At 45.9% G+C, this 22,981-nt stretch overlaps 1 long non-coding RNA gene across 2 annotated transcripts in view; it reads left to right on the top strand.

Moving 5' to 3' along the window:
- The window catches only part of LOC118964329 (uncharacterized), a 66,701-nt gene that overhangs the window by 4,254 nt on the left and 39,466 nt on the right, over positions 1-22,981 (top strand). Inside the window, exons 2-3 of one of the 2 annotated variants that reach the window (XR_005051381.2) lie at positions 7,190-7,320; positions 12,563-14,347. This is a non-coding gene — a long non-coding RNA (uncharacterized LOC118964329). Of the gene's footprint in view, positions 1-6,963; positions 7,321-12,562; positions 14,348-22,981 lie in introns of those variants that run through there. The other variant, XR_016494861.1, reaches the window with a different exon arrangement.

Below are 22,981 nucleotides of genomic sequence, written 5' to 3'. Positions count from 1 at the left end.
AGCTCGATGCCACAGTTCAAACCCATCTTCAAATCCATCCCCAACACCCTAGCTCGATGCCACAGTTCAAACCCATCCTCAAACCCATCCCCAACACCATGCCACAGTTCAAACCCATCCGCAACACCCTAGCTCGATGCCACAGTTCAAGCCCATTCTCAAACCCATCCCCAATACCCTAGCTCGATGCCACAGTTCAAGCCCATCCTCAAACCCATCCCCAACACCCTAGCTCAATGTCACAGTTCAAACCATCCCCAACACCCTAGCTCGATTTCACAGTTCAGGCCCATACTCAAACCCATCCCCAACACCCTAGCTCGATGTCACAGTTCAAGCCCATCCTCAAACCCATCCCCAACACCCTAGCTCGATGTCACAGTTCAAACCATCCCCAACACCCTAGCTCGATGCCACAGTTCAAGCCCATCCTCAAACCCATCCCCAATACCCTAGCTCGATGCCACAGTTCAAGCCCATCCTAAAACCCATCCCCAACACCCTAGCTCGATGTCACAGTTCAAACCATCCCCAACACCCTAACTCGATGTCACAGTTCAAGCCCATCCTCAAACCCATCCCCAACACCCTAGCTCGATGTCACAGTTCAAGCCCATCCTCAAACCCATCCCCAATACCCTAGCTCGATGCCACAGTTCAAACCCATCCCCATCCCCAACACCCTAACTGAATGTCACAGTTCAAGCCCATCCTCAAACCCATCCCCAACACCCTAGCTCGATGCCACAGTTCAAACCCATTCTCAAACCCATCCCCAACACTCTAGCTCGATGTCACAGTTCAAACCCATCCCCAATACCCTAGCTCGATGCCACAGTTCAGTTCGATGCCATCCTCAAACCCATCCCCAACACCCTAGCTCGATGCCACAGTTCAAGCCCATCCCCAACACCCTAGCTCGATGCCACAGTTCAAACCCATCCCCAACACCCTAGCTCGATGCCACAGTTCAAACCCATCCCCAACACCCTAGCTCGATGCCACAGTTCAAACCCATCCCCAACACCCTAGCTCGATGCCACAGTTCAAGCCCATCCCCAACACCCTAGCTCGATGCCACAGTTCAAGCCCATCCCCAACACCCTAGCTCGATGCCACAGTTCAAGCCCATCCCCAACACCCTAGCTCGATGCCACAGTTCAAGCCCATCCCCAACACCCTAGCTCGATGCCACAGTTCAAGCCCATCCCCAACACCCTAGCTCGATGCCACAGTTCAAACCCATCCCCAACACCCTAGCTCAATGCCACAGTTCAAACCCATCCCCAACACCCTAGCTCGATGCGAGCCTAGTAGATGGTAACAGACACCTTAGTCAGCGGTTGGAAATAAAATGCCACTCCGTGCCATAATTTCAACATTCAAAATATGGCTGGACAGCACATCATCCACTGAAGTTCAGGCTGGGATTCACTCAAAACGGTTTGCCAGACCATTCTATGACTCAGCAAAACATATCTCAACAACAGCATCAGTTCATTTCATCAGTGGCACTTTAACCAGACAAACACAACCCTGCCTCTAAAAGACTGGTCAACAGACCTGACCCTGATGTCACAGTCCATTGAAGTCCCCTCACACCTTGCCCAATAATACTGGCAAATGGCCTGATGTTCGCACCCATTGATTTCTGAAGGGAATGGCTGAGAGAGATAGACTACAGCTATTAGAGTACAGCCTAAAGCAAACTATAAATGTTGTCATAGGACTTCTGCAGTGGTTTCAAATGTCAGAGAATGAAAAGAAAAATAAATTCATACCAGAGAAGTTCAGATGAGAAAACGTGTTAATTTATTCAGGGGATTTCACAATATGAATGCAATGTCTCTGATTGACACCTCAAATCTGAACTACTGATATAAGTAACAACGTTTCCCATATTCACCATCACATGATCACTCTCACTGCGGAAATTGAGAGGGTGACAAAAGAGAAAGGGACAGTGGGGAAAAAAACTATTTCAAAAGCATTTTGAGGAAATGCAAATAGCTATACACCCATTACAAGATCAACCCCCCTCCTTCATCCTATCAGAGAGAGAGAGAGAGCAGGAGAGAGAGAGAGAGAGAGAGAGAGAGAGAGAGAGAGAGAGAGAGAGAGAGAGAGAGAGCGAGAGAGCGAGAGAGAGAGCGAGAGAGAGACCAATATAGGTGAAATCCCATTGCAGTTGTTTCTTAATGTCTAATGTGATGGTAATGCCCCTTGTTATCCTCCGCTGTAAAGACATTACTGCCCAACGGAGAATGAAGAGATTGGGGGAGATGTAGAGCGATGGAGGAGAGATGAGGAGGGAAGGAGGAGGCGTGAAGGAGAGACTAGAGGTGGAGGAGAGATGAGGAGGGATGGAGGAGAGATGAGGAGGGATGAAGGAGGCATGGAGGAGAAGATGAGGAGGGATGGAGGAGAGATGAGGAGGGATGGAGGAGAGATGAGGAGGGATGGAGGAGAGATGAGGAGGGATGGATGGATGAGGCGTGAAGGAGAGAGTAGAGATGGAGGAGAGATGAGGAGGGATGGAGGAGAGATGAGGAGGGATGGAGGAGGCATGAAGCAGAGAGTAGAGATGGAGTAGAGATGAGGAGGGATGGAGGAGAGATGAGGAGGGATGGAGGAGGCGTGAAGGAGAGAGGAGAGATGAGGAGGGATGGAGGAGGCATGAAGCAGAGAGTAGAGATGGAGTAGAGATGAGGAGGGATGGACGAGAGATGAGGAGGGATGGAGGAGGCATGAAGCAGAGAGTAGAGATGGAGTAGAGATGAGGAGGGATGGAGGAGAGATGAGGAGGGATGGAGGAGGCGTGAAGGAGAGAGGAGAGATGGAGGAGAGATGAGGAGGGATGGAGGAGGCGTGAAGGAGAGAGTAGAGATGGAGGAGATTTGAGGAGGGATGGAGGAGAGATGAGGAGTGATGGAGGCGTGAAGGAGAGAGTAGGGATGGAGGAGAGATGAGGAGGGATGGACGAGAGATGAGGAGGGATGGAGGAGGCATGAAGCAGAGAGTAGAGATGGAGTAGAGATGAGGAGGGATGGAGGAGGGATGGAGGAGGCGTGAAGGAGAGAGTAGAGATGGAGGAGAGATGAGGAGGGATGGAGGAGGCGTGAAGGAGAGAGTAGAGATGGAGGAGATTTGAGGAGGGATGGAGGAGAGATGAGGAGGGATGGAGGAGGCGTGAAGGAGAGAGTAGAGATGGAGGGGAGATGAGGAGGGATGGACGAGAGATGAGGAGGGATGGAGGAGGCGTGAAGGAGAGAGTAGAGATGGAGGAGAAGATGAGGAGGGATGGAGGAGAGATGAGAAGGGATGGAGGAGAGATGAGGAGGGATGGAGGAGAGATGAGGAGGGATGGAGGAGGCGTGAAGGAGAGAGTAGAGATGGAGGAGAGATGAGGAGGGATGGAGGAGAGATGAGGAGGGATGGAGGAGGCGTGAAGGAGAGAGTAGAGATGGAGGAGATTTGAGGAGGGATGGAGGAGAGATGAGGAGGGATGGAGGAGGCGTGAAGGAGAGAGTAGAGATGGAGTAGAGATGAGGAGGGATGGACGAGAGATGAGGAGGGATGGAGGAGGCGTGAAGGAGAGAGTAGAGATGGAGGAGAAGATGAGGAGGGATGGAGGAGAGATAAGGAGGGATGGAGGAGAGATGAGGAGGGATGGAGGAGAGATGAGGAGGGATGGAGGAGAGATGAGGAGGGATGGAGGAGGCGTGAAGGAGAGAGTAGAGATGGAGGAGAGATGAGGAGGGATGGAGGAGAGATGAGGAGGGATGGAGGAGAGATGAGGAGAGATGAGGAGGGATGGAGGAGGCGTGAAGGAGAGAGTAGAGATGGAGGAGAGATGAGGAGGGATGGAGGAGAGATGAGGAGGGATGGAGGAGAGATGAGGAGGGATAGAGGAGATATGAGGAGGGATGGAGGAGAGATGAGGAGGGATGGAGGAGAGATGAGGAGGGATGGAGGAGAGATGAGGAGGGATAGAGGAGAGATGAGGAGGGATGGAGGAGAGATGGGGAGGGATGGAGGAGAGATGAGGAGGGATAGAGGAGATATGAGGAGGGATAGAGGAGATATGAGGAGGGATGGAGGAGAGATGAGGAGGGATGGAGGAGAGATGAGGAGGGATGGAGGAGAGATGAGGAGGGATAGAGGAGAGATGAGGAGGGATAGAGGAGATATGAGGAGGGATAGAGGAGATATGAGGAGGGATGGAGGAGATATGAGGAGGGATGGAGGAGAGATGAGGAGGGATGGAGGAGAGATGAGGAGGGATGGAGGAGAGATGAGGAGGGATAGAGGAGAGATGAGGAGGGATGGAGGAGAGATGGGGAGGGATGGAGGAGAGATGAGGAGGGATAGAGGAGATATGAGGAGGGATGGAGGAGAGATGAGGAGGGATAGAGGAGATATGAGGAGGGATGGAGGAGAGATGAGGAGGGATAGAGACTGGAGAAAGATTTGTGGTATATATATTTTTTCAATTCAAAACTATTGACATTAGATTTACATTATGTGATAGTATTATACATCTACACAGCCCAGTAGATCAGTCTAATTCAAGTCTAATTCAAGGAACCAAATGTGGTTACAGGCTGAGTGCAGAAAAAAATGTAGGCTAGTCATATTCTGGAAAACATGTAACCTTATCATTTCTGTCTGTAAAATCGTGTTATTCAGAGAAGTGGACTTTCCTGAAAACGTGTCTATGGACACGCGCACGCACTACACGCACACGGGTCGCAGCAGGGACGGCCCCTGTTTACCAGGGGATTTATTGCTGGCTGGGGGTCGTCGTCAGAGTGAGGAGGGATGGACGAGAGATGAGGAGGGATGGAGGAGGCATGAAGCAGAGAGTAGAGATGGAGTAGAGATGAGGAGGGATGGAGGAGAGATGAGGAGGGATGGAGGAGGCGTGAAGGAGAGAGGAGAGATGGAGGAGAGATGAGGAGGGATGGAGGAGGCGTGAAGGAGAGAGTAGAGATGGAGGAGATTTGAGGAGGGATGGAGGAGAGATGAGGAGTGATGGAGGCGTGAAGGAGAGAGTAGGGATGGAGGAGAGATGAGGAGGGATGGACGAGAGATGAGGAGGGATGGAGGAGGCATGAAGCAGAGAGTAGAGATGGAGTAGAGATGAGGAGGGATGGAGGAGGGATGGAGGAGGCGTGAAGGAGAGAGTAGAGATGGAGGAGAGATGAGGAGGGATGGAGGAGGCGTGAAGGAGAGAGTAGAGATGGAGGAGATTTGAGGAGGGATGGAGGAGAGATGAGGAGGGATGGAGGAGGCGTGAAGGAGAGAGTAGAGATGGAGGGGAAATGAGGAGGGATGGACGAGAGATGAGGAGGGATGGAGGAGGCGTGAAGGAGAGAGTAGAGATGGAGGAGAAGATGAGGAGGGATGGAGGAGAGATGAGAAGGGATGGAGGAGAGATGAGGAGGGATGGAGGAGAGATGAGGAGGGATGGAGGAGGCGTGAAGGAGAGAGTAGAGATGGAGGAGAGATGAGGAGGGATGGAGGAGAGATGAGGAGGGATGGAGGAGGCGTGAAGGAGAGAGTAGAGATGGAGGAGATTTGAGGAGGGATGGAGGAGAGATGAGGAGGGATGGAGGAGGCGTGAAGGAGAGAGTAGAGATGGAGTAGAGATGAGGAGGGATGGACGAGAGATGAGGAGGGATGGAGGAGGCGTGAAGGAGAGAGTAGAGATGGAGGAGAAGATGAGGAGGGATGGAGGAGAGATAAGGAGGGATGGAGGAGAGATGAGGAGGGATGGAGGAGAGATGAGGAGGGATGGAGGAGAGATGAGGAGGGATGGAGGAGGCGTGAAGGAGAGAGTAGAGATGGAGGAGAGATGAGGAGGGATGGAGGAGAGATGAGGAGGGATGGAGGAGAGATGAGGAGAGATGAGGAGGGATGGAGGAGGCGTGAAGGAGAGAGTAGAGATGGAGGAGAGATGAGGAGGGATGGAGGAGAGATGAGGAGGGATGGAGGAGAGATGAGGAGGGATAGAGGAGATATGAGGAGGGATGGAGGAGAGATGAGGAGGGATGGAGGAGAGATGAGGAGGGATGGAGGAGAGATGAGGAGGGATAGAGGAGAGATGAGGAGGGATGGAGGAGAGATGGGGAGGGATGGAGGAGAGATGAGGAGGGATAGAGGAGATATGAGGAGGGATAGAGGAGATATGAGGAGGGATGGAGGAGAGATGAGGAGGGATGGAGGAGAGATGAGGAGGGATGGAGGAGAGATGAGGAGGGATAGAGGAGAGATGAGGAGGGATAGAGGAGATATGAGGAGGGATAGAGGAGATATGAGGAGGGATGGAGGAGATATGAGGAGGGATGGAGGAGAGATGAGGAGGGATGGAGGAGAGATGAGGAGGGATGGAGGAGAGATGAGGAGGGATAGAGGAGAGATGAGGAGGGATGGAGGAGAGATGGGGAGGGATGGAGGAGAGATGAGGAGGGATAGAGGAGATATGAGGAGGGATAGAGGAGATATGAGGAGGGATGGAGGAGAGATGAGGAGGGATAGAGACTGGAGAAAGATTTGTGGTATATATATTTTTTCAATTCAAAACTATTGACATTAGATTTACATTATGTGATAGTATTATACATCTACACAGCCCAGTAGATCAGTCTAATTCAAGTCTAATTCAAGGAACCAAATGTGGTTACAGGCTGAGTGCAGAAAAAAATGTAGGCTAGTCATATTCTGGAAAACATGTAACCTTATCATTTCTGTCTGTAAAATCGTGTTATTCAGAGAAGTGGACTTTCCTGAAAACGTGTCTATGGACACGCGCACGCACTACACGCACACGGGTCGCAGCAGGGACGGCCCCTGTTTACCAGGGGATTTATTGCTGGCTGGGGGTCGTCGTCAGGGCGAGCGAGGGACGCGCCTATATACATGCTGAGGTGAATGGGAAGCTATGCTGAAGCAGGAAACTCAGTGGCATTTCCGACTGATTCAGTATGCACACGGCGAAAAGCCCCGCGGCCAGTCAGCGATAAGGGGAGAGGGGAAATGACTTGCAGGAGTCGCAGATGACTGAGTGATGAGATCATTAAGTGCATTCGCGATGAGAAAGTCAGTTGAGAAAGTCAGTTGCTAGAGAAAGTGTTTTTCAGCCTTTGGTGATGTTTTTTTTGTTGTTGTCGCGTTCTGGTTTTTGTAGCATGTAACTGCGGAGTGTCGCGCCATGGAAAGGTGTCTGCAACCCCGGGCTCCCTCCTGCACGACTCTTGGCGTTTGCAACAGCAAGGGGCGGAGGAAGAAAACTCGAGTCCGGAGACAGACAACCACAAGGTAAGCTACAGCTGTTGACCGTGTATATCATCTTAATACTTCGGATATACAGCATTAAGCCTATTGTTTTATTTGCTACGTTTTTTCACATTCATAAGATTGGTGTTTAGATAAGTGCCATTATTTTGTTAGGTCTACAGTTAGGCTATCATATTCTAGAGTTTGCATTGTGTGAAACACCAGAAGAAGCATGGCATTGCAACAGTGTGTGGTCTGCCTTGGTTCTATCATTGTAGACTGCGTGCGTGCGTGTGTGTGCGCGTGCGTGCGTATGATCTCTGTGTGTGTTTTCCCTTCTTTAAATTGCTGGAGGAGGGGTGGTATGCAAGTCGAGCTAGATATATGTGTGTGTGTGTGTGTGTGTGTGTGCGTGTGTGTGTGTGTGAGGGGGGAGATCTGAGAGTGTGGTTGGGTGCAGACAGGATCTCTGTGTGTGTTTTCCCTTCTTTAAGTTGCGGGAGGAGGGGTGGTATGCGAGTCGTGCTGTGTGTGTGTGTGTGTGTGTGTGTGCGTGTGTGGGGTGGTATGCTAGCTGGGCTGGTGGAAATTCCTGTGTGTGTTTTGGAATGTGATTACCCCGGGGGAGACACCATCAGAGAGAGAGAGAGAGAGAGAAAGCAGGAATAAACCAACATGATTTGATTCCATTAATGTTAGTTATGATATGACTGACTTACAGGTGACTTTTGTATTTCAAATAGTGATAATGATAATAGTTATCATCATCCTTCATCATCATATCCTTGTGAGATATAATTACAATAAAAATGCAGTTCAAGGAACAAAGCAAGTATTAGTGTGTGTGTGTGTGTGTGTGTGTGTGAGAGAGGGGGGAGATTGTGGTTGGGTGCAAACCATTTGTAACAGGTCAGGTGTTTTGAAGGGACATTTAACCATTGGTCCAATTGGTCAGGTGTTTTAAAGGACATTTAACCATTGGTCCAATTGGTCAGGTGTTTAAAAGGACATTTAACAATTGGTCCAATTGGTCAAAGGTTTAAAAGGACATTTAACAATTGGTCAGGTGTTTGTAAGGACATTTAACCATTGGTCCAATTGGTCAGGTGTTTGAAAGGACACTTAACCATTGGTCCAATTGGTCAGGTGTCCTTTTTAACACTTGACCTGTTACAAATGGTTTGTTACTTATTTCAAATGGTTTTATGCAAACACCGTTATTCCTCTGTCTTCAGAGTAGAAAGTCAAGGGGCAATGCAGTTAAAATTGTGCTTTTTTTATGATATTTCCACACTTTTAGATCGAAACAACACTGAAACTGTGAAAATGATGAATGTGCCCTTTAGTATAAGAGCTGTCTAAAAACAAGTTTTTGGCCCAGATCATGACATTACAATCTGATATAATTATAATAGACCAATGACAGTTTATCTTGATGTGCATATATCCTCCTACACGGTTGTTGGCCCTGCTCTGTCATATTGACATTCCATTCCTCATTGTTGGCAGCGTGCACTTATGCTACCAAAGACCAAAATATATCTGTATTTAGGCCTACTTCCACTTTAACCTTTCACTGCAGTGGGCTAAATCATGGTCACAGTTTCTTGGTGGTCTTTAAAAACATCTACTTTCAAACAAAAGTATACACCTCACAGACATTATTATGGGCATACTTTCTTTTTAATTAATTATGAAATAATGAAAAATTATGAGAAACATTCCACCCATGATGCCACTAGAGGGCGCTTTGATCAACCGACTGCATTAAAAGGCTACAGCAATGAACAAAAGCAAAAGAGATGTGCAGTAGCTGTCTGCAAAGCACCAATTGTTTCTTAGGCAGTGGATTTGCTAGCAGCATCCTTCATCAAAGTTCTTTCCCAACAAGCAGCAGCAGTCAATAGCAACGTTTCAAAAAGTACATCTCAAAATAGTTATTCTTCTAGCTAACTATTATTATTAAAAGCAAATGACTTTATATTGTTGCGCTGCTGCTAGCTAACATTAACTTAGCTAGTTAGCTAGCTACTATTCTCAAGTAGCATAGCTAGCTAGCTAGCTACTGACCTGACATTTATATTTACATAGGGTACCTGTAGCTAGCCTAGCTACATAAAAAGTGATATCAGAATCGTAAAAGGGAAACGCTGCCCTAGTGCCAAGGTGCCTTCTGACAATGTAAACAATGTTCCTGCATAGCCAGCTACACTTTTCCTCTATGTTTGTTTATTTATTTGTTTGTTTATTTGGATCCCCATTAGCAAATGGTGGAAGAGTGCTTTCTGTTTTTCTCCTGCAAAACCTCTTGAACGGTAGGAGCTATAATTTAATTTTTTTTTATTTTATTTTTTTACCTTTATTTAACTAGGCAAGTCAGTTAAAGAACACATTCTTATTTACAATGACGGCCTACACCAGCCAAACCCGGGCGCCGCTGGGCCAAATGTTTTCCGCCCAAATCACGTCCAGTTGTGATACAGCCTGGAATCGAACCAGGATGTCTGTAGTGACATCTGAAGCACTGAGATGCAGTGTCTTAAACCGCTGTGCCACTTGGGAGCCCGGAAGCTACTATTATTAGCTGTGTGCTAATATTGCCCCATTCCTGAATGCTAAGATTCTCAGGAACACTAATCTATTTTCCTTTACAATGCTCTCAAGCTGTGCAGGGCTCGTTAGAGCAAAGAGTGGACATGACCGGGCAAATCAGACTGAGGAGGACAGCACCACATAATTGAAAGCATTTATGTTATTTTCTACACAAAATGATTGCCTGGTGATCTTCTGATCACTTCCCAATACCTTTCTGAATATTTCAGTCACTTCAGACTGAAATGCTGTCAAAGTACTCTCTGATTGTCTGACAAAGTTCTGTCAGACAAAGTTCTGTCAGACAAAGTTCTGTCAGACAAAGTACTGTCAGACAAAGTACTGTCAGACTGCCAGGCAAAGTACTGTCAGACAAAGTACTCCCTGACTGTCTGATAAAGTACTCTCTGACTGTCAGACAAAGTACTGTCAGACAAAGTACTGTCAGACAAAGTACTGTCAGACTGTCAGGCAAAGTACTGTCAGACAAAGTACTGTCAGACTGTCAGGCAAAGTACTGTCAGGCAAAGTACTGTCAGACAAAGTACTGTCAGACAAAGTACTCCCTGACTGTCTGACAAAGTACTCTCTGACTGTCAGGCAAAGTACTGTCAGACAAAGTACTGTCAGACTGTCAGGCAAAGTACTGTCAGACAAAGTACTCCCTGACTGTCTGACAAAGTACTCTCTGACTGTCAGACAAAGTACTGTCAAACAAAGTACTGTCAGACTGTCAGGCAAAGTACTGTCAGACAAAGTTTCTATATGCTGTTTTACTTTTTTCAGAGAGTGTAATGGTTGGACCATGTCCTATAAATGATTAGTAGGAATTGTCAATGGGTAGGGGCTATTGGTCTATCTGTGACTGACTGTATGACTATTTTAACACACATCTGTAGTGTGTGTAGCGGCAGTGGCCACCAACCATCTTTCTGGAGATCTGTTCTCTGGTGGATTTTCACCCCAACCATCACAAATAACATCAGATGCTGCCAAAGAAGTTGTTGTTGAGAAGCTAGGTGTAGTTGAGAAGCTAGGTGTAGTTGAGAAGCTAGGTGTAGTTGAGAAGCTAGGTGTAGTTGAGAAGCTAGGTGTTGTTGTGTGTGCGTGTGTAGTAAGTTTGAAATGCTACCTTTTCCACCTTTCACAGACTGTAGTTGTGTATAGTAATGTCACTATTGGAGAAAGCTGGTGATGACAATGTAGATAAAACCACTAAATCAAATCAAATCAAATTTATTTATATAGCCCTTCGTACATCAGCTGATATCTCAAAGTGCTGTACAGAAACCCAGCCTAAAACCCCAAACAGCAACAGCACTAGCTTTTTAACTTTCCACCATCGATCGCTACTCTGGTGCCGCTCTGGACCTCCTACCTGATTATGTTTAGCTAACACCCTCTAACTTTCACCATCATCTGTTTTCATCCCACAGGAACACCTTACAGAGCTTTAGCACATGTAAAACAATAACTTGAGAAGATACTTCTCAAATTTGTATCCCTACGCCCACACAACTGGCTGAGCTTTTCTCCCTACGCCCACACAACTGACTGAGCTTTTCAGTGACCCAAGGAGGCTCAGGGAAATAAATGATAAAAAATGTATTTTGAGGTAAAAACAAAAATAAACATATAGTTATTTAATTGACATGAAGTGATGATTTAGAAAAACATTTACAAAGACAGCATGGGGCGTTTAATAGTGAAGTCATGCAATAGCCAGGGGTACATCTGTGAGACACCTGCAACAGTCTCATGTCCCAGACACCATGTGGTTATACCACAGCCAGGGGACATCTGTGAGACACCTGCAACAGTCTCATGTCCCAGACACCATGTGATTATACTACAGCCAGGGGACATCTGTGAGACACCTGCAACAGTCTCATGTCCCAGACACCATGTGATTATACTACAGCCAGGGGACATCTGTGAGACACCTGCAACAGTCTCATGTCCCAGACACCATGTGATTATACTACAGCCAGGGGACATCTGTGAGACACCTGCAACAGTCTCATGTCCCAGACACCATGTGATTATACTACAGCCAGGGGACATCTGTGAGACACCTGCAACAGTCTCATGTCCCAGACACCATGTGATTATACTACAGCCAGGGGACATCTGTGAGACACTTGCAACAGTCTCATGTCCCAGACACCATGTGATTATACTACAGCCAGAGGGACTTGAATTGTAAGATTTTAACATTTACCAAAGACACATTATGAAATACACAATATGAAAAAAATAGCCTCCATCTATTTATAATAGAACAAAATCAAGATGGTTTATACCTAATTGTTTCTTAAAACATATTATTGATGATCTAGTCATAGTGAATGGGCCATTTTTAAATGATGTAAAACAGTGTTTTTCTCATATAAGTGGACAGATGATGAGGTAAGGGTTGTGTTTGGGTTGTTCCCCGGAGGAGCTAACTAATTGTTGGAACTAGATGGGGAACTGGAAGGACAGAGACTGCCCACAGTCGCCCACACACAAATGTTAAATATTCCAATGAGCAATCTGGTCCGTCGGTATACCAAGACACTTCACACCATGGGAATTTAACATGCAATGTGATCGTGAACATAAACAAGTCCTGTTTTTTTGTTAAATAATTCCAGAACATCTCATTATGATATTATGTATTATATAATGTTCTCTATTGCCTGTTTTTCAGAAGCTGAAATCGCCATGGTGAAGATGATTGACAAGGTGAAGATGATTGACAAGGTGAAGATGATTGACAAGGTGGAGATGATTGACAAAGTAGAGATGATTGACATTGGTCATCCATTCTTCTACCGGTAAGATACTGGTCCTTCCATCTGTTATACAGAGCTTCTAGAGGAATGACGTTGTCATGTGTGTTCAGGCCCTCCGATGTAGACCCAAACATCTTGATTCCTAAAAACTATACCTGTTATAGATTTTACTATTGTCTTCAAAGAGGGAAATACCTGTGGAAGGACTGTACCAATCTAGCTCTCTCCCTATACATTCATTCACTTTTACTTACTGACTTTCCGTATCTATTTAGTGAACTGGTTCACAATTTCTGCAGTTTTGGGTCGAGGATGTTCAATGTCTAATTCAGTCCAAGGGTTGCACTTACATTCAGAGGATCCCCTACTCATTCTCTCATTATTTCACTCTGTCATTCTCTGTGTTCTCATTCTATCATTCTCTCAGTTCTCTCATTCTCTCATTATTTCACTCTGTCATTCTCTGTGTTCTCATTCTCTCATTATTTCATTCTGTCATTCTCTGTTTTCTCATTCTATCATTCTCTCAGTTCTCTCATTATTTCACTCTGTCATTCTGTCATTCTCTGTGTTCTAATTCTATCATTCTCTCAGTTCTCTCATTCTCTCATTATTTCACTGTCATTCTCTGTGTTCTAATTCTATCATTCTCTCATTATTTCACTGTCATTCTCTGTGTTCTAATTCTATCATTCTCTCATTCTCTCATTATTTCACTCTGTCATTCTCTGTGTTCTCATTATTTCACTGTCATTCTCTGTGTTCTCATTCTATCATTCTCTCAGTTCTCTCAGTTCTTTCAATCTGTTCTTCATCTGTTTTAACATAATACCTCCTACAGTGTGTCTAATCATCAGATCATAAGTCATGAATCTTGAATTATTTTGAGAGGGACTGGATGCTATTTAGCTCTGGCAATAAAAGCTATCTGAGTGATTTAGCTCCTGTGAGTACATGTCTACCAAGAAGGACAGCAGAGGACTAATGGTTTGTCTGAATGTGAACTGAATTCAAAAGGCATAGGGATTCGCACAGTTCACACACACACACACACACACACACACGCACACACACACACACACACACACACACATACTAAGCCCACACACTCCCCCGTGTTTCCCCTGCCTCTGCTCTCCTCAGATGTAAGACACATGACATTAAAGGGGAGCTCTCAGTGTGGGTTCCTCATGTGGGTAGAGTGTATGTGTGTGTGTGTCTGTGTGGGAGAGAGAATGAAAGCCAAAGCTCCAGAACCGTAGGCCCAAGCTCGCTGTATGTGTGCCCCACCGGAGGCTCTCATACTGGGATATGCTTACTCCCACGCCGGGGTAGAGGCTGGGGCTGAGTGGGAGAGGGAGTGGGAGGAGATGACAGAGAGAGAAAGGGAGTGGGAGGAGAGGACAGAGAGAGAAAGAGAGGAGAAAGGGAGTGGGTGGGAAGAGTGGGTAGAGGTCGGTGAGTCAGTTGGAACTGCTGCCTCGAATAAGTGAGCTCTCTGCCTTACAACGTATAGAAGGTGTTTTAGCTAGCGTACACACACACACACACACACACACACACAGACACACACACACACACACACACACAGACACACACAGACACACACACACACACACACACAGACACACACACACACAGACACACACACACACACACACACACACACACAGACACACACACACACACACACACACACAGAGAATCTAAATGCAGCTGCTGCATTGAACATTGTACGTGTATTGTGCATTTCTCCAGGTTTCAGTCTCATTGAAAAGCTACTGTGAAAATATTTTTACAGAAAAAGCAGCCAACAAGTGCTCAGCATTTGTGGGATCTCCTTCAAGACTGTTAGAATAGCATTCCAGGTGAACTTGGTTGAGAGAATGCCAAGAGTGTGCAAAGCTGATTTGAAGAATCTCAAATATAAAATATATTTAGATTTGTTAAACACTTTTTTGGCTACTACATGATTCCATATGTGATATTTCATAGTTTTGATGTTTTCACGATTATTCTATAATTTAGAAAATAGTATATAATAAAGAAAAACCCTTGAATGAGTAGGTGTGTCCAAACGTTTGACCGGAGGGTTTGTCATCCTGTCTGTCTGCATTCTACATCTCTTCTCAGGCAGATGTTACAGCTCAGACACCGTTGGCAGAATACTGTTCTGAGTCCTTTGTGTTCTCACACTTTACCCTGTCTTCTATGTGACCTCAATGTTCTCACACTTTACCCTGTCTTCTATGTGACCTCTATGTTCTCACACTTTACCCTGTCTTCTATGTGACCTCTATGTTCTCACACTTTACCCTGTCTTCTATGTGACCTCCATGTTCTCACACTTTACCCTGTCTTCTATGTGACCTCCATGTTCTCACACTTTACCCGGTCTTCTATGTGACCTCTATGTTCTCACACTTTACCCTGTCTTCTATGTGACCTCTATGTTCTCACAGGGCTGTGAGGTAATTAAGCAATAAGGCACGAAGGGGTGTGGTATACGGCCAATATACCACGGCTAAGGGCTGTTCTAAAGGACGACTCAAAGCAGAGTGCCTGGATGCAGCTCTTAGCCGTGGAATATTGGCCATATACCACAAACCCCCGAGATGCCTTATTGCTGTTATAAACTGGTTACCAACGTAATTAGAGCAGTAAAAATACATGTTTTGTCATACCCGTGGTTTACGGTCTGATATACCACGGCTGTCTGCCAATCAGCATTCAGGCTCGAACCACCCAGTTTATAATAAATTATTTATATATATATATATATATATATATATATATATATATATATATATATTTATATTTATTTACAGTTGAAGTCGAAGTTTACATACGCTTTGGTTGAAGTCGTTAAAACTAGTTTTTCAACCACTCCACAGATTTCTTGTTAACAAACTATAGTTTTGGCAAGTCGGTGAGGACATCTACTTTATGAATGACACAAGTAATTTTTCCAGTGGGTCAGAAGTTTACATGCACTAAGTTGACTGTACCTTTAAACAGCTTGGAAAATTCCAGAAAATTATGTCATGTCTTTAGAAGCTTCTTATAGGTAAATTGATATAATTAGAGTCAATTGGAGGTGTACCTGTGGATGTATTTCAAGGTCTACCTTCAATCTCAGTGCGTCTTTGCTTGATATCATGGGAACATCAGAAGAAATCAGCCAAGACCTCAGAAAAAAATGGTAGACTTCCACAAGTCTGGTTCATCCTTGGGAGCAATTTCCAAATGGCTGAAGGTACCACGCTCATCTGTACAAACAATAGTACGCAAGTATAAACACCATGGGACCATGTAGCCGTCACACCGCTCAGGAAGGAGGCACATTCTGTCTCCTAGAGATGAACGTACAAATCAATCCCAGAACAACAGCAAAGGACGTTGTGAAGATGCTGGAGGAAACAGATACAAAAGTATCTATATCCACAGTAAAACAATTCCTATACCGACATAACCTGAAAGGCTGCTCAGCAAGGAAGAAGCCACTGCTCCAAAACCGCCATAAAAAAGCCAGACTACAGTTTGCACCTGACAATGGGGACAAAGATCGTACTTTTTGGTGACATGTCCTCTGGTCTGAGGAAACAGAAATAGAACTGTTTGTTATGTTTGGAGGAAAAAGGGGGAGGATTGCAAGCCGAAGAACACCATCCCAACCGTGAAGCATGGGGGTGGCAGCATCATGTTGTGGGGGTGCTTTGCTGCAGGAGGGACTGGTGCACTTCACAAAATAGATGGCATAATAAGGACAGAAAATGATGTGGATATATTGAAGCAACATCTCAAGACATCAGTCTAAAGCTTGGACCCAAATGGGTCTTCCAAAGGGACAATGACCCCAGGCATACTTCCAAAGTTGTGGCAAAATGGCTTAAGGACAACAAAGTCAAGGTATTGGAGTGGCCATCACAAAGCCTTGACCTCAATTCTATAGAAAATTTGTGGGCGACACTAAAAAAGTGTGTGCGAGCAAGAAGGCCTACAAACCTGACTCAGTTACACCAGCTATGTCAGGAGGAATGGGCCAAAATTCACCCAACGTATTGTGGGAAGCTTGTGGAAGGCTACCCGAAACGTTTGACCCAAGTTAAACAATTTAAAGGCAATGCTACCAAATACTAATTGACTGTATGTAAACTTCTGACCCACTGGGAATGTGATGAAATAAATAAAAGCTGAAATAAATAATTATCTCTACTATTATTCTGACATTTCACATTCTTAAAATAAAGTGGTGATCCTAACTGACCTAAGACATGGAATTTTTACTATAATTAAATGTCAGGAATTGTGAAAAACTGAGTTTAAATGTATTTGGCTTAGGTGTATGTAAACTTCTGACTTCAGGTGTATATACACACACACACATGCCCACACACACACACACACACGCCTACACACGTCATGGCTTCCATTAGCCGGTAATAGCAGGTATTTGGCAGATAAAACATTTGGAAAGCTCATAAATAAAATTGGCGCTGCTCAATTGTCCCTGAGAATAACAGGAAATCCTAAATAATGCTTTTTAGTCTATTCCTTGATTTAAATACCAGTCGATGTCTATACATTTGACTGGTCATGCTTATCAATCTATAGGTTACTTTGCATAATTTAGTGGAATTAAATTGGTGTGTGTGTGTGTAGGCTACAGTATATTCATTATATATCTTATTTATCACACGCATACAACATACAGATACAGAGGAGCAGTAAATCTGTCAGACAGCGTGAGAGCTGCTGCTGCAGCATCTCAAACAACCATCAGAAGGCAGGTTTCATCAGCCTGAGAGCTGCTGCTGCAGCATCTCAAACAACCATCAGAAGGCAGGTTTCATCAGCCTGAGAGCTGCTGCTGCAGCATCTCAAACAACCATCAGAAGGCAGGTTTCATCAGCGTGTCACACGCCACTTTGCAATGAGCTGGAAGTAGTATGCATTTTGAAAACATACAGTATACTCAATTGTTTTATTACATATTATGAGGCATGTCTTAGCCTGCTTCAAAGTAGTCTAGCCTAAATCAGTCATATTAGCCACCCATGCTACTTGTTTCATATTAGACCCTGTTTCTACATTTCTACTGGATGTTTTTAATTCACGTCACATGAAACCCGCTCGCACGTTTCTCACTAAATGCGTTTTGGAAGAAACGTTCCCGCGCAGCCTACTGCCTTGTGCACATTGCTCCGCTTATAATGTCAAGAAATAGTCGTTTATCAACATTTTAAGCTAAACGTTCTTATCTGTTGCATCAGACTCATTGCTTACTGATTTTGGGATCTATCATCTGTCCCAGAGTCTGTTTGGAAAAGGATATTTCTTTCTCGAAAAGCTGACCAATAAAATAGGTCAACTTTTCTACTATGGGGGATAGTAGACTGACAGGCTAGTGATTTCTCTGTTCGTTACTCGTCTTGTTGTCTGAGGAAAAATAAATGTGGACAGTTATTCTAACATCTTGAAAGTGTGAATCAGAATTAGAAGGATGGTAAATCCCTGCATCCTCACCTTGCATGTTCTGTTCATATGAATGACTGTAATGTAAATGTGGTTTTAAGTCGTTATGAGCACCGTGGTTTTAAGTCGTTATGAGCACCGTGGTTTTAAGTCGTTATGAGCACCGTGGTTTTAAGTCGTTATGAGCACCGTGGTTTTAAGTCGTTATGAGCACCGTGGTTTTAAGTCGTTATGAGCACCGTGGTTTTAAGCCGTTATGAGCACCGTGGTTTTAAGCCGTTATGAGCACCGTGGTTTTAAGTCGTTATGAGCACCGTGGTTTTAAGTCGTTATGAGCACCGTGGTTTTAAGTCGTTATGAGCACCGTGGTTTTAAGTCGTTATGAGCACCGTGGTTTTAAGTCGTTATGAGCACCGTGGTTTTAAGTCGTTATGAGCACCGTGGTTTTAAGTCGTTATGAGCACCGTGGAAGGACGTCCTAATCAGGTTACGCACCCAAAGCGTATGGGTCTGGTAAATGTCTCAAACGTCTGGTAAATGTAAATGCTGCCGGCCAAATGTCCGGTCACACACACACACATACACACACACACACACACACACACAGCCATTAGTCATAAAGTTGGAGGCACAGAACAGAGGAACAGACAGATGCGTTGTCCTGATCTTTCTCCAAAGCAGCTTTAGTCATACTGGACATGACTTTGTGAATTCCAACGTTTGAATTGCAATGTTTGTGGCAAATAACAAAACGCATACTGTATAACACAGTGGCAGGTAGCCTAGTGGTTAAGAGGCAGGTAGCCTAGTGGTTAAGAGGCAGGTAGCCTAGTGGTTAAGAGGCAGGTAGCCTAGTGGTTAAGAGGCAGGTAGCCTAGTGGTTAAGAGGCAGGTAGCCTAGTGGTTAAGAGGCAGGTAGCCTAGTGGTTAAGAGGCAGGTAGCCTAGTGGTTAAGAGGCAGGTAGCCTAGTGGTTAAGAGGCAGGTAGCCTAGTGGTTAAGAGGAAGGTAGCCTAGTGGTTAAGAGGCAGGTAGCCTAGTGGTTAAGAGGCAGGTAGCCTAGTGGTTAAGAGGCAGGTAGCCTAGTGGTTTAAGAGCTTTGGGACAGTAACAGAGATGTTGCTGGTTTGAATCCCCGAGCCGACTAGGGGAAAAATCTGTGTTCCCTTGAGCAAGGCACTTAACCCGAATTGCTAGATACGAATGCCTTAAATGTAAGTGAATCTGGACTGTGTTCATTAGGGCCTATAAAGGAAAAGCATAATGAGCGTTACCATTATAGTCTGTCCTTGTTTCAGTCCCCTTTTCTTCTGTTTGGTGCCTAATGAACACAACCCTACACATGAGACCTGTGTAGTGACGTGGCTCTGTTTCCACAATCATATCCTAATCATTCTGTAGAGGAAAACCTTGTGTAATCAGAGACAGAACATGAAGGTTGCCGGGTCCAGAAGTCTGGTCCTCACATCCCTCTGTCACATGTAATGGCACGAGCCAGCGGACAATACAAGAAAACCAGGAAGTCAAACCAGGGAGGGAGAGACCACTCTGACACTGTGGGGGGGGGGGGGTCCTGAATTAAGGACACACACATACATATTCACGGACATACATATTCATGCACACACTTACATACACACATACTCACATAATCTGCTGCTGGATTCCCCTGAGGGAAACAGGAAGTGAGACGTACAGAGACAGCCGTGCACTGCAGGAAGTAGACCCTGTGACATTCCATCCTTGAACAGCTGTGAAAAGAGTCCTTTTTTCTCTCTCTCTTTGTCTTTTTCACTATGTATCTCTGTCTCACCACCCTCCTCCCCCATCTCTCTCTCAATTCAATTTAAGGGCTTTATTGGCATGGGCAACATACATTCAGTACATTCAGTAATCTGAATCTAAGTACATTATTTACCTTCAGAGGTGAATGTATCAAACCAGTTTCCGCGATTTTAAAGGTGGTTTGTTGTTGTGCACTCTCCTCAAACAATAGCATGGTATTTTTTCACTGTAATAGCTACTGTAAATTGGACAGTGCAGTTATTAGATTAACAAGAATTTAAGCTTTCTGCCCTTATAAGACATGTCTATGTCCTGGAAAGTTTGCTGTTACTTACAACGTCATTCTAGTCACAGTTGCTCATGTTAGCAACAACCATCCCGGTATAGGGACACCGATCCCGAGGGTTTTCTTTATTTTTACTATTTTCTACGATGTAGAATAATAGTGAAGACATCAAAACTATGAAATAACACATATGGAATCAATATATTTTAGATTTTAGATTCTTCAAAGTAGCCCTCCTTTGCCTTGATGACAACTTGCACACTGTTGGCATTCTCTCAACTAGTTTCATGAGGTAGTCACCTGGAATGCATTTAAATTAACAGTTGTGTGAGAGGTAGAGAGAGAGATGCGCATTTCCTCTGACACCTTGTTTCTAGGAAGGGGAAAAGGAAGAGAGGACTTAAGGAGACAGGATGGGACACAGAGGCAGACTAGTGGGCTCCTTTAAAGAGTCTCACACACACCTTCAGGGCACCACTCGACACACACACACACACACACTCTGCCACCTTCAATCTACCTCCCACACAGTGTGTAACACCCACACACACTTCCACCCATCTACAGAGCGCCACTGTCTTTAAACCCACCCTCCCTCACTCCATCACACCCCACCCAGACCAACAAGACCACCCACGTCACACCAAACACAACGGATCAATTCCTCTTGCTTTGTATACAGGAGTACTACTATTAATATAGTCTTACTACTTAATCTGTTACTTCGACTACTACCCTGTCTGATTCAAATACGGGTTTTCATGTTGGTCTTAACCTGGTTGTTATGACGTCATTTCAACCCACTTTGCATGCTGGGACTACTACTACCATTAGTACTACTACACACTAGTGTCAGAATGATTGTACTACATAGCGTTAGTCATGTGCTGGTCGTCCCTGGCGTGTCATGCCTGGCTCAAGGCAAGGTCTCTGAGGTATCTGTGCTCACTGCAGTGTGTTAATCAGCCCAGGGCTTCCATGGAACTGTCTGTATGTCTCTCACTGTGCTTTTAAAAGAGCAGGACAGAAAGACCAAACATACTGACCCCCCCTCACTCACTCACACATCCGCACACCCGGGTGGGCAGTGGGGTAGAAGGTTAAACAAGCGGTGCTATCTGGAGAGAGAGAAGGCAGTGTGACTATGACATCATGGCTGCACCTCTCAGGCTCTCTCAGGCTCTCCCCCTGTCACTCTGCTCCCTCTGTCACTCTGCCACTCTGCTCCCTCTGTCCCCCTGTCCCTCAGTCACTCTGCTCCCTCTCTCCCCCTGCCCCTCAGTCACTCTGCTCTCTCTGTCCCTCTGTCACTCTGCTCCCTCTGTCACTCTGCTCTCTCTGTCCCTCTGTCACTCTGCTCCCTCTGTCCCTCTGTCACTCTGCTCCCTCTGTCACTCTGCTCCCTCTGTCCCTCTGTCACTCTGCTCCCTCTGTCACTCTGCTCCCTCTGTCCCTCTGTCCCTCTGTCCCTCTGCCACTCTGTCCATCTGTCACTCTGCTCCCTCCATCTCTCCATCCCTTTATCTCTCTGTCACTCTGTCACTCTGCTCCCTCTGTCACTCTGCTCCCTCCATCTCTCCATCCCTTTATCTCTCTGCTTCCTCTGTCTCTCTGCTCTCTCTGCTCCCTCTGTCACCCTGTCCCCCTGTCCATCTGTCACTCTGCTCCCTCTGTCCATCGGTCACTCTGCTCCCTCCATCTCTACATCCCTTTATCTCTCTGCTCTCTCTGTCCATCTGTCACTCTGCTCCCTCCATCTCTACATCCCTTTATCTCTCTGTCACTCTGTCACTCTGCTCCCTCTGTCACTCTGCTCCCTCCATCTCTCCATCCCTTTATCTCTCTGCTTCCTCTGTCTCTCTGCTCTCTCTGCTCCCTCTGTCACCCTGTCCCCCTGTCCATCTGTCACTCTGCTCCCTCTGTCCATCGGTCACTCTGCTCCCTCCATCTCTACATCCCTTTATCTCTCTGCTCCCTCTGTCACCCTGTCCCCCTGTCCATCTGTCACTCTGCTCTCTCTGTCCATCTGTCACTCTGCTCCCTCCATCTCTCCATCCCTTTATCTCTCTGCTCTCTCTGTCCATCTGTTCCCTCCATCTCTCCATCCCTTTATCTCTCTGCTCTCTCTGTCCATCTGTCACTCTGCTCCCTCCATCTCTCCATCCCTTTATCTCTCTGCTCTCTCTGCTCCCTCTGTCACTTTGCTCCCTCTGTCACTCTGCTACCTCTGTCACTCTGCTCCCTCTGTCACTCTGCTCCCTCCATCTCTCCATCCCTTTATCTCCCTGCTCCCTCTGTCACCCTGTCCCCCTGTCCATCTGTCACTCTGCTCCCTCTGTCCATCGGTCACTCTGCTCCCTCCATCTCTACATCCCTTTATCTCTCTGCTCTCTCTGTCCATCTGTCACTCTGCTCCCTCCATCTCTACATCCCTTTATCTCTCTGTCACTCTGTCACTCTGCTCCCTCCATCTCTCCATCCCTTTATCTCTCTGCTTCCTCTGTCTCTCTGCTCTCTCTGCTCCCTCTGTCACCCTGTCCCCCTGTCCATCTGTCACTCTGCTCCCTCTGTCCATCGGTCACTCTGCTCCCTCCATCTCTACATCCCTTTATCTCTCTGCTCCCTCTGTCACCCTGTCCCCCTGTCCATCTGTCACTCTGCTCTCTCTGTCCATCTGTCACTCTGCTCCCTCCATCTCTCCATCCCTTTATCTCTCTGCTCTCTCTGTCCATCTGTTCCCTCCATCTCTCCATCCCTTTATCTCTCTGCTCTCTCTGTCCATCTGTCAC

The sequence above is a fragment of the Oncorhynchus mykiss genome, chromosome 3 (assembly GCF_057628025.1).
Source record: "Oncorhynchus mykiss isolate SJ-2025 chromosome 3, ASM5762802v1, whole genome shotgun sequence".
NCBI lineage: Eukaryota > Metazoa > Chordata > Actinopteri > Salmoniformes > Salmonidae > Oncorhynchus > Oncorhynchus mykiss.
The sequence above is the reverse complement of the archived record's forward strand: the minus strand, read 5'-3'. Positions and strand labels throughout refer to the sequence as shown.